The 22,945-nt window shown below is 36.9% G+C and overlaps 1 pseudogene; it reads right to left on the bottom strand.

Moving 5' to 3' along the window:
• Nucleotides 1-1,801: 1,801 nt before the first annotated feature.
• LOC491846 lies at nt 1,802-4,860 on the bottom strand (annotated as a pseudogene).
• Between the last annotated feature and the right edge of the window lie 18,085 nt (nt 4,861-22,945).

The raw sequence follows: 22,945 nt of genomic DNA, 5'->3' as shown, positions 1-22,945 counted from the left end.
CTTCCATAAGCATGCCATGTGAACGAAACAGTAGTGTGTTAAGAAGCAAAATGACAAAATGGAAAAGTTCATGGAAAGAAATCTAGGTACCAAGCTGGGGTATGATGATTCTGAAGAAAATCTGGAATTGTGGTGGCGTAGACTGTTCCATTGATGGCTTCCAATGAAACACACCTCACAGAATTCATGCCCTTGTGTAGTCTTCTTCCAAACTGACTCAAGTTTGGCTCTCTGTCCAGCTTTGACCAATGGAATATCAGCAAGCAAGATGACATAGAGGCTTGATAAACTGTTTACATTGGAACTTGTCCTTTTGGAATACTCCTTCTTGGAAACATTGTTGTAAAGATACTTGGGCTATACAATGGAATGAACAGAGGACACGGAGAGAGAGACTGTAGATGGTGGGAGGCCACTTTACATGTTACCACCTCAGCCAAACTCCCAGCAGAATGCAGCTCCTTGATTGACCTCAGCTATGCTACATAAAGCAAAAGAATCTTCCAGTTGCTACCAGTCGACCCACAGAACTATGAGAATAATGAATTGCTGTTTTAGGACTCTAAGTTTTGGTAGTTTATTGTGCAGCACTAGATATCTGAAACAAGTAGGCATGTAAATGCCCTCATTTATCAAAGAGGAAGCTGAGACAGGAAATGGCCAAGGGATTTGCCCAAAGTCTTACAACTAGTTAGTGAAAGAATGGGGACTAGGACTCATTGGATCTCTTGATAATCAAACAAGTGCTTTTTCCTCCACATCACCCAAAATGCTACTATTAGTATCTAACATTTAGTGAAGAATTTCTGTATGACAGGCATTATGGAAAGCATTTCATATTCACTGAGGCAGGTACTACCATTATCTCAATTTTATAATCCAGGAAACCAAAGGTTAGAGAATAATTTGCCTGAAGTCACACAGCAGGTAAATTATAGAGCTGTGCTTCTGATCCTGGGCTCCGACTGCATGAACTTGTCTGAAGCACTGTATTATAAGACTGATGAATTATAGGTTAAGTATGAATAAAACAAACAGCCTATACAACAACTGATTTAATCCATATCTGTCTCATTTGAATTAAAAAAGAATTGATCCCCACTGACTACCATTGTTGAGAATTAAATCAGCTGGCCCTTGATCCAGTTCAGAAGGTATGCCTAGATATGGTCTGCCACTTTGGGGATTTGGAAACCAACATTAACACCTTGTCACTATTTAAATGTTTGGCAAAATTCTTTTGTTCTGTAGGTTCATATACAACTTAAACCCATGGATTTTTTTTTGCAATAAAAGTATCCATATGGTATTTTCGCAGTTACATTTGAATGATTGATATGTTATTTAGCAAGAACTGTTTGCTTCATAAGGAGCCTTAAAAATGCATATCTTTATGTTTGAAAAAAATGTTGTTGGCAACTGAAGTAAGTCATTTAAGTATACCTCTTCTACAAAGCCTTTCTTGGCAAATCCTGTCCTTAATGGCTCACGCCTTTATTTATTCTCTTTATTCAATATATATTAAAGCATTCTAATGTGAATATACTACACAAAAATTAACAAAATAGAGCTCTACTTTAAGAAGTTCAGAATAATAGCAGTACAAGTTGATATGTGCTATAACAAAGGTATAGGTTAAGCCCTCTTCATTATTCATTAAGCTAATTTTGGTTAAGTGCTGACATTATGTCAGATAGAGAGCTGGGTGCCAGGTGAACCAATCAACATAGCTCTATCTTCAAGATCAAGATTTTTTTTTTTTTGGAAATAGTCTTTGTAGATTTAATTGGTTAAGGTGAGATCACACTGGAGTGGGGTGCGTGCTAATCCAACAACTGGTATCCCTCAGTGCAGGCCGGGTCTCATGAACGAGGCCCTGGGGCCCGAGGTAGTACTGCACCACGATGACCAGAGCCAGGCAGCAGGCGGCCAGGGTGCCTAGGATGCTCGTGTATTTCTGGAACCCGATCTCCTGCGGGGCCGACATGGGCAGGATGACCAGCGCGTAGAGCAGGGTCAGGGTGAAGCACTGGTCGGCGTACCTCAACCGGCCTGTGGGCCAGGAGGGGAGGCAGTCATAATAGGGTAAGCACATTGAGAAAAGTGATGGGAACAAAATGAGGAGGCTGCTGTCATACAAGAATGGTCTGGGGATAGAGAGCTGGGGAGGAAGTATTTGCTAAGAGAAGAAGGTCAGGGAAGATCTTTGACATGGTAACATTTAATCAGCCAGACATATGAAGGAGGGGGAGGAGAGAAGATGCATCACAGAGGCAACTGAAAGTGCAAAGGTGCTGGGGCCGAGGTAGAGCTTGATACATACTGGGAATTAACAGCAGGCTCATGTGACTGGAGCATGGTGAGCTCAGGTACTGGGCAGTGGTAGAGGATAAGGAGAGCAGGGACCAGATCATGTAGGCCTTGAAAACCATGGTAAGAATTTTACTCTCAGTGGGAGGAACAACTGTTGAGAAGGAGATGGTGTAATGCTGAGATCAAGGCCTCTGGAGCCATGTTGTCTAGGTTCATTTCTCACCCCAACCACTTAGTGAATGTGTTCTTTTGGATAAGCACTTCAATCTTTCTGTGCCTCATCTTGCTCATCTATAAAATGAAAATAATAATAATACTTATTGTTGTGAAGTTGAAATGCATCAATAGACATAAAGGGCTTAGAAATGTACTTGACATTAAGCATTCAATCTGTGTTAGAAGTTGAGCAAGGAAGAGACACGATCCGATTCATATTTTTTAAAGATCATTCTTTCCACCAGTGTGAAGCTAAAAAAAGGAGGCTGGGAGAGAAAGAGGAGAGACCAAGCTTTGCTATTTATCTAAATTGGGGACTGTGGGCTTGTACTCTTAACTGCTATATTTTTGTGTTAGACCATATTGCCTCTCCAGCCATATGAGGTCACTTGACAGGCAGAAATGGACCTTGGTTTAAGTAGAACAAGCAAGGCTCATATCCACTAGGACAGTTGATGAAAACAGAAAGATCTCTGAGGTGGTAAAGCATCCAGGTAGACAGGAATGGTATCGAGAATCAGAGTGATCCAACATGAGACTGAGTTCCCCACACACAAACTGAGGGAATTTCGTAGAAACCAATTTAATTCACCAAGAATTTCTGAATGTCTACTGTATGTATGCCACAGTTGGACAGACAGTTGGCACAATGGGGTGTGGCATTCCCCTGATGTTCAGGAGAATCATCTTCCAGGTAGGTAACAGGAGTTTATCCCGAGGGCACTGACATCTCGGGTGAGAAGTCAAGACAGAAGCTCAACTCAAAACAACCGGCAATGATAATTTTACTCATGCTGAAGTGTGACTCTCCTAAGAGTTGGGAAATGATCTTATTCATGTTTAAAAAAATAGCTTTATTGAAATATAATTAATAAACCACAAAGTTCAATATTATAAAGTATAAAGTATTTTAAATTTTAAAGTATAAAATTCAGTGTTTTTTATGATTGTATGGAATCAAACAAAATGTGTGGCATTTTGAGTCTGGCTTCTTTCACCTAGCATAACGTTTTCAGGATTCACTCATGTTGTAGCATGTATCAGCACTTTATTACCTTCTATGGCTAAATAATATTACATTGTATGATTGTGCCACATTTTGTTGATCCATTCTTCAGTTTATGGATATTCAGGTTTTTTCCATTTTGGACTTTGTGAATAATGCTGCTATGAACATTCATATACAAGTTTTTGTGAGGATATATGCTTTCTCTTCTCTTGAGGATATACCTCAGAGTAGAATTTCTGGGTCATATGGTAACTGCACATTTAATTATTTAAAGAACAACTGAACTATTTCCCAAAGGGCTTGCATCATTTTACATTCCTTTTACTAGTGTATAAAAATCTAATTTCTTCACATCCTCATCAACACTTATTCTTGTCCATCTTTTTCATTATAGCAATCCTAGTGAATGTGAGGTAGTATTTCACTGTGTTTTTTTTTCCAAAAACTTTCACATCACTTTATTTCAACTTTTATCCGAAAATGTAAAAAGTATTAAAACTATGTAGTCCTGAGCTTCAGATGTTGACCTCCGATCTCATAGGCAAGTGGGGGAAAGAGGGTCAGGGTAGAAATTCAGAATCCCTCCCATTCCAAGGAGATTAGAACCTGCCCCCCTGCCTCTTGGCAGGCAGGATGGGGCACAACTCAGCTTCTTCCACCTCCCTTCTTCACTCTCTTCTTTTTTTTAAAAGATTTTATTTATTTATTCATGAGAGACACAGAGAGAGGCAGAGACACAGGCAGAGGGAGAAGCAGGCTCCATGCAGGGAGCCCGACGCGGGACTCAATCCCAGGACCCTGGGATCATGACCTGAGCCAAAGGCAGACGTTCAACCACTGAGCTACCCAGGTATCTCTTCACTCTCTTCTTCCTCAGAAACATCATTGCTTATAGAAACAATCTGGTGCTGCCCAGCAATTTACATGGGGCCAGAACCTGATTTCAGACAGAAGGTTACAGGTGGTTGGAGCTGGAGGTCATCCAAACTAAACATGAATTGGCAGGACAACTTGAGGTTGGCCACAGGGACAGCAATCTCTTGGTGGTAATGCTTCCTGGCCATGACTTCTACCACATTACATTCCTCTTCAGCCCTCTTGGTGAGGCAGAGCATGGCCAAAGCCAGCAAGTGCTCCACCTCATCCTCTTTCCTCTACCTTCAAGGTGAAAGAGCGGGTATGGCTAGAGAGCTAACAGCCAAAGGAAAAACTGTCCATAGTGACCGCATCCAGGACTCACAGACTAGCCCCCACCCTCCCCAGGCATGAGCTCAGCTCTCCTGATTCAGGAATGCTAAGGCAGCAGCAGCTTCAGTGGCCATGCTGCAAGCTCACTGTGGTTTTAATTTATATTTCCCTGATGACTAATGATATTAAGCATGTGTATGTATATCTTCTTTAGAGAAATGTCTATTCAATCCTTTGCCTCTGTTTTAATTCATTTAATTGTCTTTTTTATTTTTAAATTGTAAGTGTTCTTTATTTACTCTGGGCACAAGTCCCTATCAGATATATGATTTGCAAATATTTTTCCCCTTATGTGAGTTGTCTTCTCATTTCCTTAATAACAACGGTTGAAACACAGAGTTTTAAATTTTGATGAAGTCTAATTATTTTTTCTTTATTTTATGTTATTTTAAAGATTTATACTTATTTATTTATGATAGACAGAGAGAGAGAGAGAGGCAGAGACACAGGAAGAGGGAGAAGCAGGCTCCATGCCGGGAGCCCGAAGCAGGACTCGATCCCGGGACTCCAGGATCGCGCCCTGGGCCAAAGGCAGGCGCTAAACTGCTGAGCCACCCAGGGATCCCCTAATTATTTTTTCTTTAATTGCTTATGCTTTTGGTGTGATATATAAGAAGACTTTGCCTTACTCAATGTCATGAGGTTTTACTCCTTTGTTTTCTTCCAACAGTTTTACAGTTTTTGCTCTTACATTTAGGCCTATGATCCCTTTTGAATTAATTTTTGTATTTGGTGTGACATAGGGGTCTGACTGCGATTTTTTTTTTTGCATGTGGATGCCTAGTTGTCTCAGCACCATTTCTTGAGACACCATTCTGTCTCTCATTGAATTATCTTGGCACTCTTGTCAAAATTAATTAACCATAAAATCATACCCATCTGTGATTTCTACAATACAATTTAGAACCCTGAACTTTGAAATTTCCTAGTTTGAATTCAGACTTCCATCATATTTAACCTGGTTTGATCTTTTAAGTCTGCCACTAGTGTCCTGTCCTGATCCTTTATACCACGAAGCTCTGGGACTTCCCCACATTTACTCCTCTCCATTCCCAAAGTTCTGTGTCTCTCTCTGGTGTATATGTGGACAAAAGGAGCAGAGATGGATGAACTCTGGTGGGGTATTAAGGTTTAACTATGGTTTTCAAGTATAGCAAATGGGTAGAGGGCTAAGCAGGAAATATCTATAGAATTAAAATAAAAATATGTATACCATGAATGATAATAGTTAAAGACTCCACTAACCCATGTTTAATAATGGCTTGAAAAATTAGAAGATCAACAAGGAAGTAGAATATATGAACAACACTATAAACCAACTAGAAAAGACTTCTTTAGATCACTCCACAGAACAATAGAATGCACATTCTTTTGATGTGCATACAGAACACTCTCCGGTATAGACTATATGCAGAGCCATCTAACAAGACTCAGTAAATTTAAAAGGACTGAAGTCATAGCAAATATGTTCTCTGACCACAAAGGGATGAAATTAGAAACCAATAACAAAAATTAGTTGTGAAACTCAAAAATATGTGGAAATCAAGTAACACACTTCTAAATAACAAATGGATCAAAGAAGAAATCACAACAGAAATTGGAAAATACTTTGAGATGAATAGAAGTAGGATACAATATACCAAAACTTACAGGAGGTAGGGAAAGCACTGACTAAAAAGAAATGCATAGCTCTGAACACACACACACACACACACACACACACATATATATATATATATATAAAGATCTCAGATGAGTAACCTATTTAGGGAACTAGAAAAAAAGGCAAACTAAACCCAAATAAAGCAGAAGGAATGAAATAATAAAGATTAGAGACAACATTAATGAAGTAGAGAATGCAAAACCAATAGAGGAAATCAACCAGACCCAAAGTTGGTTGTTAAAAAAAGATCAACAAAATGGACAGCTTTTAACCAGACTGACTAAGGGAAAAAGAGAGAAGACTCAAATTACTAAACCAGGTATGAAGGAGAGAATGCTACTTCCAACCTTCCATAAATAAAAAAGATTATGAACAAATATTATGAACAACTATATGCCAACAAATTAGATAGCATAGATGAAATGGAAGACACAAACTACCAACTCTGATTCAAGAAGAAATTGAAAATCTGAATAGAAGTGTCACAAGATGTTGAATTAGTAGTTTTAAAATTTCACACAAAGAAAAGCCCATTCCCAGATAATTTACCAAACATTTATTTCACCAAACATTGGAAGAAGAGTTAATCCTATTTCTTCACAAACTATCCCAAGAAGTAGAAGAGGATGAGAGCAATTTCCAACTTATTTTATTAGGTCAATATTAACCCAACACCAAAACCAAAGATATGACAATAAAACTAACAAGCCACTATCTCTTATGAATATAGACACAAAGTTCCTCAATAAAATACCAGCAAACTGGACCTATCAACATATAGAAAGGATTAGATACCATGATCAAGCCGGACTTATCCCAAGAACACAAGGTTGCTTTAACATCAATGTAATGTAATATACTGATAGAATAATAAACAAAAACCACATGATCACTTCAATAAATGCAGAAAAACCATTTGATAAAATACACCTCTTTGTGATAACAAGTCTCAACAAACTAGAAGTAGAAAGGAACTTCTTTCTCATAAAGGGCATCCACAAAAAATTCATAGCTAACATCATAATTAATACTCCCTAAGATCAGAAACAAAATAAGAATATCTACTCCACTTACTTCCTTTCAACATTGTCCTGGAGGATCTAGTCATGGCAATTAGATAAGAAAAAAAAAAAGAAATAAAAAGCATCTAGATTAGAAAGGAAGAAGTAAAACCATTTCCATTTTTACATGACTGACCTTATATATATATAATACATACACAAAAAACTATTAAAGAAGTTTAGTAAGGTTGCCAGGTACAAGATCAATATACATAAAATAATTGTATTTTTATATGTTAACAATGAACCAAAAGAATATCAAAAAGACGGTGCCTGGGTGGCTCAGTCAGTTAAGTGTCTGCCTTTGGCTCAGGTCATGATCCCAGGGTTTGCAATCCCTATCAAAATACCATGGACTTTCTTCAGAGAGTTAGAACAAATTATTTTAAGATTTGTGTGGAATCAGAAAAGACCCCGAATAGCCAGGGGAATTTTAAAAAAGAAAACCATATCTGGGGGCATCACAATGCCAGATTTCAGGTTGTACTACAAAGCTGTGGTCATCAAGACAGTGTGGTACTGGCACAAAAACAGACACATAGATCAGTGGAACAGAATAGAGAATCCAGAAGTGGACCCTGAACTTTATGGGCAACTAATATTCGATAAAGGAGGAAAGACTATCCATTGGAAGAAAGACAGTCTCTTCAATAAATGGTGCTGGGAAAATTGGACATCCACATGCAGAAGAATGAAACTAGACCACTCTCTTTCACCATACACAAAGATAAACTCAAAATGGATGAAAGATCTAAATGTGAGACAAGATTCCATCAAAATCCTAGAGAAGAACACAGGCAACACCCTTTTTGAACTCGGCCATAGTAACTTCTTGCAAGATACATCCACGAAGGCAAAAGAAACAAAAGCAAAAATGAACTATTGGGACTTCATCAAGATAAGAAGCTTTTGCACAGCAAAGGATACAGTCAACAAAACTCAAAGACAACCTACAGAATGGGAGAAGATATTTGCAAATGACATATCAGATAAAGGGCTAGTTTCCAAGATCTATAAAGAACTTATTAAACTCAACACCAAAGAAACAAACAATCCAATCATGAAATGGGCAAAAGACATCCTCCCCGTTTGTGCTCTCTCTCTCTCTCTCTCTCTCCCTCTCAAATAAATAAATAAATAAAATCTTTAAAAAATAATATCAAAAAGAGTAAAATACTTAGGAATAAATTTTTTAAAACGTGCAAAATTTATACTCTGAAAGGTGCAAAACAATGTTGAAAGAATGGAAAGAAAATGTAAATAAATGGAAACTCATCCTTTGCTCATGAATCAAAAGGCTTAATATTATTATATGGAGATATGAGATATGGAGATTTTCATATATAACATATGAAAATCTTAGCTGTCTTCTTTGCAGAAATTTATAAGCTAATCCTAAAGTTCATATGGAAATTCAAGGTTCTCATAATAGTTGAAACAATATTAAAAAAGAACAAAGTTGAAGGACTCATTCTTTCTGATTTCAAAAGTTACCACAAAGATACAGTAATCAAACCAGTGTGATACTGGCATGAAGATAGACATATAGATCAATGGGATAGAATTGGAGTCCACAAGCAAAGCCTCCCATTTATAGTTAATTGATTTTCAAGAAAGGTGCCAAGTTAATTCCATAAGGAAAGAATAGTCTTCAGCAAATGGTGCTGAAACAACTGGATATCCACCTGAAAAATAAAAAAAAAGAATTAGACTACTACCTAATACCAGACACAAAAATTAATTTAAAATGTATCATTAATTTAAATATAAGAACTAAAATTATAAGACACTTAGAAGAGAATACAGGAGTAAGTCATCAGGACCTTGGGTTAGGCAAAGACTTCTTAGATATGAAACCTAAAGCATGAGAGCAACAACAGAAATGGATTAATTAGACTTCTTCAAAAGTAAACATTTTTGTGCTTCAAAGGACATGATCAAGGAAGTGAAAAGACACCTCAGTGAATTGGAGAAAATATTTGCAAATCATATATCTGATAAGGGACTTGCACCTAGAATATATAAAGAACTCTTACAATTCAATAATAAAAAGACAACCCACTTAAAATGTGCACAAGGATTGGAGTACATATTTCTTCAAGAAGATATTTCTGATACACATTTCTCATACATATTTCTGATACACATTTCTCCAGGAAGATATTTCATGCATAAGGATCTGAGTACACAATTCTCCAAGAATGGCCAATCAACATGAAAAATGCTTACCATCATTTGACTTCAGGGCCAGTCAAAAGCATAATGAGAAACCAATTCACATCCACCGGGTTGGCTATAATTAAACAGATGGACAAGAAGTGTTGGTGAAGATGTGGAGAAATTGGACCTCTCCTGCACTGCTGGTGGGAATGTAAAATATTTCAACGGCTTTGGAAAATGTCTTTCAGTTTCTCAAAAGGTTAAACATAGAGTTACCACAGGCCCTGGCAATTCCACTCCATTTTTATGTATTTACTTTCTTTAATAAATATATAATGAATATCAGATCAATAAGTACTTTATATATATTGCCATTTTCCACAACAATCTTTTAAGTTGGATATTATCATTATCCTTATATCACATAGGAGAAAATTGAGATTCAAGGTTAAGTAACCTGTCTAAAGTCACACAACTGGTAAGTCATGAGGCTAGAATTTGAACCAAGGTGTCTAACTTCAGAGTCCATACTTTTAACCATAAACTTCATTGTATCCATATAAAAATAAATATTTGAAATATTTGTATAATATAAAAATCCCCATATATGACACAGTCTTCTTGAAAGACTTCTTGAAAGATTGTCCCTTGTACATTCATAAACTACTGTTAAAAAACTAGTTAATTTTATCTTAAAGAAAAACAAAGCTAACATTAATATAGTGCTATGTGTCAGACACCGGAAATTTGTTTAAATTTTACATGAACACTTCGAGGTAGATTCTGTTATTGTCCCATTTTGTGGAGATCCAGGGGAGTTAAGCAATTTGCCCAAGATCACACAGCTAGTGTCAGAGATGGAATATAAACAGTGTCCATTTGAAGCACTACGAAATATGTCTCTTGATAAAATATGTTGGGCTTAGAGGAGTCTCAATAATTTACCTCCTTCTCTCCCATCTGAGCTTGCAGGACTCAAACGATGAGATAAAAATATCAGGTTTGTTATTGCTAAAGCTGTTTAGAGAATGAAGCTTAGGTGGGTTATCGGCCTGTCACAGGCCTTTCTCATGGAAACTCAAAGCTCTCTTGGAGTACCTGGTTGGATCAGTAGGTTAAGCATTTGCCTTCAGCTCAGGTCATGATCCCGACCTTGGTATAGAGCCCAGCATTGGGCTCCTTTCTTTGCGGGGAGGCTGCTTCTCCCTCTGCCTGCTGCTACCCCTGCTTGTGCTGCTCGCTCGCTCTCTGTCAAATAAATGAAGTCTTAAAAAAAAAAAAAAAGGAAACTCAAAGCTCTCTGCAGGTAGATACTAGGGGAAGGAAGGAACAGAGTTGCATCTTTCCAATTTTTTCTCCCAATCTCACCCACCAGGTAAATCCGAGTATAAGCTAGACAGAGGCTAGGAGTGTGACCACAGGCAATCAAGAGAGATGGGAAATAAATATCCTGCAATCGGCCAAACTGTAGACAATTTGTTCCTATGCAAACTAAGATGTCCTTTAAAAAGAGTGAGGCATGGCATTTGGAAATCTTTCTTTAAAAAAGAAAAGATTTTATTTATTTTTTCATGAGACGCAGAGAGAGGCAGAGACATAAGCAGAGATATAGGCAGAGGGAGAAGCAGGTTCCCTGTGGGGAGCCTGATGCAGAACTCTATCCCAGGACCCCAGGATCACGATCTGGGCTGAAAGCAGATGCTCAACCACTGAGCCACCCAGGTGCCCCTGGAAATCTTTCTTTACTTAGAATTGAAGAAATACAGTGAAAAGAACCTTGGCTTAGGTATTAGGAGACCTGGTGGCTCAACCCAGCTATCCTATGTGACCATGGGCATTACATTTCATTCTTCTGAGCCAGTAATTAATTATTCTACCAAAAATCTGCCAATAAAATCTACTTCGTGACAATAGTTCAAAAACAATATAAAGCAAGTTTGCCTGGGTGGCTCAGTCAGTTGAGTGTCTGACTCTTAATTTCAGCTTAAGCCATGATCCTGCGATTGAGCCCTGCCTCCCGCTCCCCACTGGGCAAGGAGTCTGCGTGAGGTTCTCTCTCTTCCTCTCCCTCTGCCCCTCCTCCCAACTTGCATACACACTCTCTCTCAAATAAATAAATAAATAAATAAATCTTAGAACAAAAACCCCAAAAGCCAAACCAAACCAAACCAAAACTTAAACAAAACAAAACCAAACTTAACAAAAAAATTAAGAAAATTCTTCTTTAAGTGATTTCCTTCCTCTGGATTTATTTCTCTAGGCTTACCAATCTGTGCCATTAATTTCTATCCTCATATATTTTAAATGGAATGCATGGGGTCTTGAGTGTTTTTTCTTCCCTACTCCACTTCCTTTTTTACACTCTGTTATTCTTTTTCCCATGTTTTCTACTTGAGGAAACTGTTCATGTTGTCTCTTAGGTTTACCTCATGTTTATATATTCCAACCTCCTTCAATCTATACATTCCCTAATAAAGCAACAAGGGGAGGAGGAGGGAGGAAAAAAGGAAGGAAGGAAGGAAGGAAAGAAAAAAAGAAAAAGGTTAAAACCACTTTGCTTTCCTTTTTTTAAAAAAGATTTTATTTATTCATGAGAGACACACACACAGAGAGAGAGAGAGAGGCAGAGACACAGGCAGAGGGAGAAACAGGCTCCATGCAGGGAACCCAACGTGGGATTCAATCCTGGGTCTCCAGGATTACTAAACTGCTGAGCCACCTGGGCTGCCTTGCTTTCCTTTTTTAAAAATGCCTTTTCTTCATTTTTTGAAGTATAAAGTAAATTGCACTCATTGTTTTTATGTATTTATTTATTTGTCTAATTATTTATTCAAAGCCCCTCTCTTGTCATCTAAGCTATAAATTCCATGAGGGCAAAAATCACAATGGTTTGTTCAGTTTTGCATACCTATACCTTGCCTGGTACTGTGCATAGAAGTGAGTAGTTAAAAAAAAGTTCAATAATCATTTTAAAGAAACCCAAATGGTATGGATTTATCATAAAAAAGTGATGATCTTGGAGTGTCTGAGTGGTTCAGTTGGTTAAGTGACCAACTCTTGGTTTCAGCTTAGGTCATGATCTAATGAGTTCTGCCCTCGGTGGAGAGTCTGCTTGGAATTCTCTGCCTATGCCTCTCCCCCAGTTGAATGCATACAAGCTTTCTCCCTCTCTCAAATAAATAAATAGATCTTAAAAAAAGAATTGGCATATCAAAAAAAGTGATGATTGTCATCAATTGTTAGAACACGATAATTTTTCTCACATTTTCTTCAGGTGAGCATGCAACCTCTTCCCTCTGATTTAATCAATTCAGTAAAATAACCAACCAATTCAGCTAAAAAATAAAAAAACATTGTTTAAATTCATTGATCGTTAAATTGACCAGAATACCACCTCAGTTCATCAACAGTGCCATGGAATACAGCACAGGGCTTAACGCAAATGCTTTACCCAAGCCCAGTGACACAATCAGGTCTAGTTACACATTGCCAGTGAATCTGTCTATTCAGAGGCATCCATAGACATTTGAAGCAGAAGGAGCTATTTGGGTCATCTTAACCTGACAAAGATGAAAAAGATGCATCTTGCATCTTTCAAGCTTTTTCAAGCCTTAGAGTATATTCCTCTGAGATGTTCAGCATTTATTATACTTGAGAACATTACAAAGGTAATAGAAAAGCTAAACCCTGTCATTGCCTCCTTTTTCTCTATATATGTGTGTAAACTTCCCAAGAAGCTCTTGCATCAATGAAGGTTTGATACACATTTAGGCAATTAACAACAGGTAAGGGAAACTTCCCCCTCTTAACCCTTATTTTTGCTGGGAGCAAAAGGAGTAGTTCCTTCTGGAACTTCCCCTCTGGAAGTTCCCTAAGAATGGCAGTTGTTATGGGCTGGGATTTTCAGTCCTGGCAGTATTTCCACATTCGTTCTATTTATAGGGCTGTTATTTTTTTTGTTCTTGGTATTTAGGAGAGAAGTTAAGTCTCTAACAAAGAAAAATTTTCCCCCAAACTAAGCAAACCCTTTGCATCATTTCTTCCCTTGCTGATCCTTCTTTCTGAAGTGCAAACAATGCCTTACATAATACTGCAAACATTGGTCCAAGCTGAGAAACCCTTGGTTAATGTCACATTTCCGTACCTGTGAGGATATTTCATACCAAACCAATGCATCTTAAAGGCCTCTGTAAGCATCAATAAACCTCTTTTCTAGTATTTCACCAATAGGGAGGAAGGAGGTGATAATAACCATGCTGGAAAGAAGAGGCAGTGTGTGTGTGTGTGTGTGTGTGTGTGTGTGTGTACATGCTTGTATACTTGGATAGTAGGTACTCAATAGGAATCTGTTCTTTTTCTTCTTATTACTACATCTTCATTATTATTATTTTATTAGTCACATGGAAACAATGTCTTCTTTCTAAAAGGATGCAGTAAAGCTGAAAGCCTTGGATCGTGCATGTCAAGGGTAATATTGACCCTTGGCTAGAGTGATTGATAGGTTAACTCCTTAATCCACCTCTTTTTTTCCCTATGTCAATAACTAAGTATCTAATATAACGAGGAAAATATGCAAGCAAATATGATAAGTATTCCTCATGACAGCTGAGGACATCTGGGTGCTCCATCAAAATTCGACCTCAAACTCTTAGAGTTTGACCTGAAAACAGAAAAATGCAAAGTTTAGATTAGATGAATAATTGTATACTTGTTTCTAAAAAGTCCCAGGCTTAACAAACAATTGTTGCAAACATAGTCTAATCACCGGATTCTGTTTTATTTGTTCCTCATACAAGAGAAAGATGCCTTAAGCACTAGTTTTTAAAAATGTTTTCTCATCAAAAAAGAAAGCCCAGAAATGGCTTATTTATTAGTTTTCAACCTACAGTGAAGTCACAACGAGGGAAGGAAAAAAAGCTAACTTTCTCCTCCATTAAAATGAGATAAAAAATAGTTAAATGAATACTAAATTTATTTTTTACTTTTTCTCTTCTATTTTTATAACTGACTCATGCTAGTTTATTCCTATTTTAATCCCTAATTAAATGAAATAAGATAATTTTTCAGTCATAATGTAAATAGGCAAAGCAAGAAAGTAGGTAATTCATCTTTCCATTATCAACTCTGTTACCAGATTAGAGTGGATTTAAGAATTTGTGTATTAGCATTTGAATAATAATAATAATAGGAAATGTAATCCCTTCTATAGTGTTAATTATAATGGAGACCAAACTGGATTTCACATATTCTAGTCCTCCACATTGCACACAGCAGCTGTGGTGGTTCTTTAAAAATTTATAGTAATAAAATTCCACCCTCAAGTTAGTTGATCTTGCCCTGCATTTCATGACTGCTCTTGGATATGTAAAGAAGTGTGCTATTAAATACAGAATCCAGCATTGATATAAAAATTATATTCTCAAATTTCCATTTATTTTGAGGGCCTTGATTGTGCTGGACTGGGCTACACCAGATTACAACAAAATGTTTTCATTTAACTGTCTTCCTTCACTTACTTTTTAAAGAGGCATTATCTGCAAATATGTTGAGATTAAACAACATATGTCTAAATCACACATGGGTCAAATAAATCTCAAGAGAAATTTTAAATATTTTGAACTAAATAAAAATGAAAACACAACTTATCAAAATTTATGGGGTGTGGCAAAAGCAGTACTTATTTTTAATAAATGCCTTTAATATATACATATATATTAAAAAAAATCCCAATCAGTAATCTATGTTTTCCACTTTAGGAAACTAGAAAAAAGGAGAGCAAATTAAATCCAAAGTAAGCAGAAAAAAAGAAATAATAGAAATCAGAGCAGAAATTAATGAAAATGAAAACAAGAAATCAACAGAAAAAAATCAGTGAAATCCAAAATTTCTTCTTGAAAAGGTAAATAAAAAAAGTAAGCCTCTAACAAGGATAACTAAAAAAAAGGACACAATTACTAACATCAGAAATTAAAATGCAGACATCACTAGAGTCTATGGACATAATAAAGATGATAAAGAAATGTCAGAACTACTCTATGCCCTCAAATGTGATAACCTAGAAGACATGGACCAATTCTTTGAAAGATACAATTTGCTAAAACTCAGACAAGAAGAAATAAATGGTCTGAATAGGCCTATTAAAGAAATTGAATCAGTAATTAATAACCGTCCAAATCAGAAAGCACTAAGCTTAGATGGATTCACTGGTGAATTTTACCAAACATTTAAGGAAGAAATTATATCAATTCTCCATAATCTCTTTCAGAATATATAAGCAAAAGGATATTTCCTAACTCATTCTATGAGGCCAACATTGTCCTATACCAAAACCAGAAAAAGATATTACAAGAAAAGAAAACTACAGACCAATACCTCTCATGAACATAGATGCAAAAATCCTCAATAAAATATTAGCCAATCAAATCCAACAATGTATAAAAACAATTATACACCAAGACCAAGTGGGATTTTTGCCAGGTTTGCAAAGTTGGTTAAAAAATTTTAAATTAATTAATATAATCCATCACATGAATAGGCTAAAAAAGAAAAATTAAGTGATCATATAAATTGTTGCAGAAAAATATTTGACAAAATTCAACATCCATTCATGATAAAAAAAAAAACTCATAGTAAACTATGACTAGAGGGTAAATTCCTCAACTTGATAAAGAATATCTACAAAAAGCCTACAGTTAGCATCATACTTAATGGTGAGAAACTAGTGGCATTCCCACTAGGATCAATTACAAAGCAAGGATGTACCCTCTTACTAGTCCTTTCCAATATTATACTGGAATTTCCACTTAATGTAATAAGACGAAAGGGAAATAAATGATATACAGATTGGGAAGAGAAATAAAACTATCTGTTCACAGATGTCATAATTATCTATGTAGAAAATCTTTTTTTTTTTTTTTTTTACTTTTTCAGTCTCAGCTTTTTTTTTTTTTAATTTATTTTTTATTGGTGTTCAATTTACTAACATACAGAATAACACCCAGTGCCCATCACCCATTCACTATGTAGAAAATCTTAATCAACAAAAAACTCTTAGAACTAATAAATGATAATAGCAAGGTTGCAAGATAAAAAGTTAATATACAAAAGCTAGTCACTTTCCTTTTTTTTACATTTTTATTTATTTATGATAGTCACACAGAGAGAGAGAGAGAGGCAGAGACATAGGCAGAGGGAGAAGCAGGCTCCATGCACTGGGAGCCCGACGTGGGATTTGATCCTGGGTCTCCAGGATCACGTCCTGGGCCAAAGGCAGGCATTAAACCGCTGCACCACCCAGGGATCCCTGCTAGTCACTTTCTTGTAGGCCAACAATGAACAAGTGAAATTTGAAATTAAAAACACAATAGCACTTATATATTAGCACCCCTCAAAATGAAATATTTAGGTATAAATCTAACAAAATATGTATAAGATCTATATGATGAAAACTACAAAACTTTGATAAATGAAATCAAAGAACTAAATGAATGAAGAGATAATCCATATTGATGGATAGGAAAACTCAATATTATCAAAATGTCAGTTCTTCCCAACTTGATCTATACAGTCAACACAATCCCAATAAAACTCCCAGCAAATTATTTTGTGACTATCAACAAACTGATTTTTAAAGTTTATATAGAGAATCAAAAGACCTAAAGCACTTAACACAATGTTGAAGAACAAAGCTGGAGGACTGACACTACTCAACTTCAAAACTTACTATAAAACTACAGTCAACAAGACAGTGTGGCATTGGTGAGAGAATATACAAACAGATCTATGGAACAGAATAGAGAGCCCAGGAATAGGTACATATAAATATAGTCAACTGATGTTTGACAAAGGAGCCAAGGCAATACAATGGAGCAAAGATAGTCTTCAGCAAATGGTACTAGCACTGCACCTCTACATGTAAAACAATGAATCTAGACATAGCCCTTACATAATTCACAGCAATTAACTCAAAATGCATGTAAAATGCCAAACTATAAAATCCTAGAAGATAACATTAGAGAAGACCTAGATGACTTTGGGTATGTTGATGATTTTTTAGATATAACACTAAAGACATGATCCATGAAAGAAATAGTTGATAAGATAAACTTTATTAAAAAAATTAAGCTAAGGGACCTGGGTGGCTCAGTTGGTTAAGCATCTGACTCTTGGTTTCAGCTCAGGTTGTGATCTCAGGGTAGTGAGATAGAGCTCCACATTGGGTTCTGTGCTCAGTGAGGAGTCTGCTTAAGATTCTCTCTCTCTCTCTCCTGTCCCTCTACCCTGATCACTCTCTCCCAAATAAATAAATCTTTAAAAAAATAAGCTAAACATTAAAATTAAAAATTTCTGAGTGATATCACTAAGAAGGTGACATAGGTTGTTCTTGACTTTTGTTCCTGTCATGAAAAAAGCAACTAACAACTTTTTAAAAATAAGACACCAATGAGGGAATTATAGTGCATGGGAATGAGGCTGAAGCCCCTGCCTTTATCACAGAAACCAAGACAGATTGCATTAGAAGGTAAAAGAAGTGGCTACACATTGACCACATTGACCTTCCCTCAGACCAGCGCAGCACCATGCAGAGAGGTTCCCCTAAGCCTCCAATTTCTATAGGAAAAGAGAAGCCAGTGGGACAACCAGCTCTGCCCCCAGCATTGTGGGTTACTTAGCAGTAGCCCCTACTCTAATCTTTTTTAAAAAAGATTTTATGTATTTATTCATGAGAGACACACACACACACAGAGGCGAGACACAGGCAGAGGAAGAAGCAGGCTCCATGCCAGGAACCCAACGTGGGACTCAATCCCAGGTCTCCAGGGTCATGCCCTGGGCCGAAGGTGGTGCTAAACTGCTGAGCCACCTGGGCTGCCCCCCTACTCTGATCTTGCACCATAGGGATTACAAGAAAATGTATAGGGCTCAACCACTGAACATCTAACTGTGACAGAGAAGGGGGAAGGGGCTCACAGCAAACAGCACATGGATCTTGGTAGACCAGGTTCATATGTGCAGTGCCCAAAGTAGTAATCCCAACCAGTGGCATTGCTTTTCTGCAGGACCAAGTCAGAGACATGCTCTGACCAGGAACTTGGTAGGTTGCAGATCTGCCTGATTTGGATCTTGAAATGAAGAGTTTTTGCCAACTCTAGAGCTTGATTCGCCCAAATACAAGAAAGAAGCTGAATCACAGTCTCACCCTCTGTGGAGAGTGTCTTCTGGTCCTTCTGACCAGAAAGCCTGGTGACAATTCCTGGAAGCTGTGCAACCCAGAGTCACTCAAGCCAAGAAGTGGGCAAGAAGAGCTGATAATTTGTAGAGGAAAGCCAGGGACCTTGTTCAATCAGGAAACTTGAAGTATGGATCAGCTTGAGCTGTGACAACAAAATGAAAACTTTACCAGCCTTAGAATGACTTCTCCCACTGCACCTGGGCAGGGAATCTAATTTATAGCCTTGCTCATCACTGACCTGCCTGACCAAAGAACCTAACCAGATCATACGGGAAGCTGCACAGTATGTTAAACAGGCCTATCAACAGTGATACTTAAACAGAGAGCACAGCCAATGGCTTCCTCTATCTGTAGAGCAAAACTGGTGGCCTCATGTAACCAGAGAATATAGTGCACACTCTGGCTTGATTTGGGTCTTTGAACAATGACCTGTGTAGGCCCTGCATCATGTTCTACTGCCCTGCCACTGCAAGGAAGCTAATTCATAGACTCATCTATTATTGAATTGAATACAGATGCCTGGGTGGCTCAGTGGTTGAGCATCTGTCTTTGGCTCAGGGTGTGATCCCAGGGTCCTGGGATGGAGTCCCACATCAGGCTCCCCGCAGGGAGCCTGCTTCTCCCTCTGCCTATGTCTCTGCCTGTCTCTGTGTGTTTTTCATAAATAAATAAAAAATAAAATATTTAGAATATAGTACCCAGTTCCAGTCATCTAGTAAGTTTTACTGGGAAATCCAGGCAACTTTGGAGCTAATCCTACATCCTCACTTAATTACAGAACCAAGCAAGAGTCCTATATAACTGTTCTCAGCTAGTGCCACACCTCTATTTCTGTCTTCAGAGCTCAAACACTTGTTTTGTTCCCAAATAGGCCACAATAGCAATCTCAACCTGCCAAAGGACATTACCAGAAGACACACCCAGAAATCCAAACTGAGTTAACTGATGAATTGTCTCTGCCAAAGGAAACCTGTAAAGTCTGGAAGAGGAGCCTGATTACTTAAGTGCACAAATATCAATGTAAGGAATCAAGGATCATGAAAAATCAGGTAAATATGACACCACCAAAGGAAACAATAAAGCTCTAATAACTGTTCCTAAAGAAATGGAGATCTATGAACTCTCAGAGAATTCAGAATAATTCTCTTAAGGAAGTTTAGTGAACTACAAGAAAAAACAAGCATAACTAAGCAAAATTAGGAAAGCAATACATGAATAAAATGAAGAGTCCAACAAGGAAATAAATAGCAAACCATCAAAAAAAGTTTAAAAGTATAATAAACTGAACTGAAAAACTCAATAGAAAGTTTCAAGTGTAGATTTTATCATGCAGAAGAGTCAGTGACCTGGAAGATAAGGCATTGGAACTTACCTAGTCAGAGGAGCAAAAAGAAAAAAGAATGAAAAAGAATGAAAATAGCCTATGAGAATTATGGATCAATATGAAAAGAAACAATATTTGCATTATGGGAATTTCAGAAGGAGAAGAGAAAAAGGAAGGGACAGAAAGTATATTTAAAGCAATAATGACGGGGATCCCTGGGTGGCGCAGCGGTTTGGCGCCTGCCTTTGGCCCAGGGCGCGATCCTGGAGACCCGGGATCGAATCCCACGTCAGGCTCCCGGTGCATGGAGCCTGCTTCTCCCTCTGCCTGTGTCTCTGCCTCTCTCTCTCTCTCTCTGTGTGACTATCATAAATAAATGAAAAAAAAAATTTAAAAATAAAGCAATAATGACTGAAAACATCTCAATTCTCAGGAGAAAAATGGATATCCAGACCAGGAGGCTCAAAGAACCCTAAATAGGTTGAACCTGAATAGGGCTGAACCAGGACACATAAAAATTAAATTATCAAAAGTCAAATACAAAGAAAGAATTTTAAGGGATCCCTGGGTGGCGCAACGGTTTAGCGCCTGCCTTTGGCCCAGGGCGCGATCCTGGAGACCTGGGATGGAATCCCACATCGGGCTCCCAGTGCATGGAGCCTGCTTCTCCCTCTCCCTCTGCCTGTGTCTCTGCCTCTCTCTCTCTCTCTGTGACTATCATTTAAAAAAAATAAAATTAAATTAAAAAAAAAAGAATTTTAAGAGCAGCAAGAAAAAGAGAAGTTACATACAAGGGAAACCTCATGAGACTATTGGTGGATTTATCAACAGAAATTCTTCAGGCCATTTCTCAACAGAAAGCCTTCAAGTGAGGACAGAATGCAATGACATATTCAAAATAGTCAAGGAAAATATCTGTCAACAAAGAATTCAATACCTGGTAAAGATGTCCTTCAGAAACAAAGAAAGGATAAAGACTTTCCCAAACAAAAGCTAAGAGAGTTCATTACCACCAGACCTTCTTTACAAGGAAAAATAAAGGGAATTCTCTGAGTGGAAGTAAAAGCATGCTAATTAACATCATAAGAACATTAAAAGATAGGGCTAATCTTACTGGTAATGGTAGATATATAGTCATAGTCAGATTTTGCAATATGATCTTAGTGGTACATAGTTCACTTGCAACTCTAGTTTGAAGGTTACAAAAATGAATGTAGAATGTAGTAAAAATAACCATTTCCATAATAATCTATCACCAGTTATTCAGTATAGGACTAGAGGTCCTAGTTAGCACAATTAGGCAAGAGAAAGAAATAAAAGGTATTAGAATTAGAAAAGAAGAAGTAAAATTGTCTTTTTACAGATGATGTGATTTGACATATAGAAAATCCTATTAGAAAACTATTAGATCTCATCAATGAATTCAATAAATTTGCAGGATACAAAATCAACATACAAAAATCAGTAGCATTTCTATACATTACCAACATTTATCTGAAAAAGAAATAAAGAAATCAGCCTCATTTACAGTAGCATCAAAAACAATAAAATAGATCATCTGGGTGGCTCAGTCGATTAAGTGTCTGCCTTCGGCTCAGGTCACGATCCTGGAGTCATGCAATCAAGCCTCGCATCAGGCTCCCTGCTCAGGCAGACAGTCTGCTTCTCCTTCTGCTTCTCACCCTACTCATGCTCTCTCACTTTCTCTCAAATAAATAAGTAAAATCTTTTTAAAAAAATTGTTTAAAAACAAGAATAATATACTTACAAATATCTCTACTCTGAAAAATACAAGACACTGATGAAAGAAATTGAAGACACAAATAAATGGGAAAATATCCTGTATTCATGAATTGTAAGAATTAGTATTGTTAAAACGTCAATACTACCAATAGCCATCTATAGATTCAATGCAATCTCTATCAAGATTCCAATGGCATTTTTTACAGGAGAAAAAAAATCCTAAAATTTATATGGAATCACAAAAGATCCTGAATATTCAAAGAAATACTGAGAAAGAACCAAACAGTAGACACCACACTTTCTGATTTCAAGTTATACTGTAAAGCTATAACCAAAATAGTATGGTACTGGCACGAAAACAAACAAATGGACACACGGAACAGAATCGAGAGCCCAGAAATAAGCCCAAGAATATACAGTCAACTAATATCTGACAAGAGAACCAAGAATAGTCAATGGAGAAAAGATATTCTTTTCAACAAAAGGTACTCAGATAATTGGATATCACATGTAAAAGAATGAAACTGGACCCATATCTGACACCACTCACAAAAATAACACAAAATTGATTAAGTACTTAAATGTAAGACCCCAAACCATGAGACTTTTAGAAGAAAACATAAGAAGAGTTCTTTGACATGGGTTTTAGTAATGATATTTTGGATATGACACCTAAAGCACAAGCAACATAAGTAAAAATAAATAAGTGGTTATCTCATCTCATCAAGTGAGTTTAAATAAAATAAAATTAAAATTAAAAATAAAACATAAAAACATAAAATAAAGAAATAATAAAAACAAAAAATATTAAAAATAAAAATTAAAAAAATAAATCAGTGGGAGTACATCAAACTAAAAACTTCTACACAGCAAAAGAAACCATCAGCAAAATGAAAATACAACCTACAAAATGGGAAAAGTATTTGCAAACCATATATCAGATAAGGGGTTAATATCTAAAATATTTAAGATTTCC

The sequence above is a fragment of the Canis lupus genome, chromosome X (assembly GCF_011100685.1).
Source record: "Canis lupus familiaris isolate Mischka breed German Shepherd chromosome X, alternate assembly UU_Cfam_GSD_1.0, whole genome shotgun sequence".
Taxonomy (NCBI): Eukaryota; Metazoa; Chordata; class Mammalia; order Carnivora; family Canidae; genus Canis; species Canis lupus.
This window is presented reverse-complemented; position numbering and strand designations above follow the sequence as displayed.